The sequence below is a fragment of the Sapajus apella genome, unplaced genomic scaffold (genome assembly GCF_009761245.1).
Source record: "Sapajus apella isolate SASKATOON/1434 unplaced genomic scaffold, GSC_monkey_1.0 scaffold6, whole genome shotgun sequence".
In the NCBI taxonomy this organism is placed as follows: domain Eukaryota; kingdom Metazoa; phylum Chordata; class Mammalia; order Primates; family Cebidae; genus Sapajus; species Sapajus apella.
The window spans coordinates 35,969,322-35,970,443 of NW_022436946.1; the positions used below are offsets into that span (position 1 = coordinate 35,969,322).

At 36.1% G+C, this 1,122-nt stretch overlaps 1 pseudogene; it reads left to right on the forward strand.

Moving 5' to 3' along the window:
• Nucleotides 1-435: 435 nt before the first annotated feature.
• Nucleotides 436-589, forward strand: LOC116549865 (annotated as a pseudogene).
• The last annotated feature ends 533 nt before the right edge of the window (nucleotides 590-1,122 follow it).

The window sequence follows — 1,122 nt, forward strand, 5'->3', positions numbered from 1 at the left end:
TGAAAGAATGCTGCAAGTGGACAATTTAAAATACTATAGACTGGATGCAGCAGCTCATGCCTATAATTCCAGGACTTTGGGAGGCCAAGGCCAGAGGACCACTTGAGGCCAGGAATTTGAGACTAGAATGGGCAACATAACGAGACCTCATCTCTACAAAACATGTTAAAAAATAATTGCCGCATACAGTGGCATGTGCCTGTAGTCCACACTACTTGGGATGCTGAGGTGATAGGATCACTTCAGCCAGGGAGGTTGAGGCTGCAGTGAGACATGACTGCACCATTGAACTCTGACCTGGGTGACAGCAAGATCCTGCCTCAAATAAATGATATAGATATAGATATAGATATGGATATATCTCTTTGGTCTGCATCTATATTCCAAGACTGATTGCTGATTCAGTGAAAAATCTATGCTTTAAAAGATATATCAAAGACTATACTTCCCTGCATTATTGCTATGGTTCATCACTAGAAAAGCTTATCCAACTGTGTAGAGAACCAGAAGTCAGAAGAAGGAGTTGAAGTGTTCTCTCTTGAGCGTGGAGCTGGCTTTCCTCTTCAGGAAAGAATGCAGTCTGAGCGACTCCATTTTTAATTTAAGAACTTTTTTCTTAGAAAAAGATGCAACAAAGGAAATCAGAACACCAGGTTAATAAGGTGGTGAAGATTCTAAGAGTTGTAGGAGATGTAATAATCCTAGTTATGTTTCTTTCTCATATAAAAATGCCGGAACAGGATCTGTTTTATCAACCGAAGAATGTAATCTTCTATAGAAAGCATGTATATATCTTTACAATCAGGATTAAAAATATTTTTTCAATAACTGGCAAGCTAATTTGCACTAGAAAGCTAAATTTAGGCCTTAGATAAATGTAGCAAGTATATTTTACTCAATGTACATTTATGCAGATTTTTCAATAGTGATAGGTTGAGTGCCTTGGTTCAAGACACTGAAACATGTAAGCAGAAAATCTCATTTTCTGAAATTAAGAAAAAAACTAAGGAGAAAAATCAATTTATAAAAACACCATATCAGTTCAAGTGAAGTGAAATAACAGACATAATAGATTTTGGTGTTCACAGAATTTATTTATGGGAATTATGAACCAATTTTATT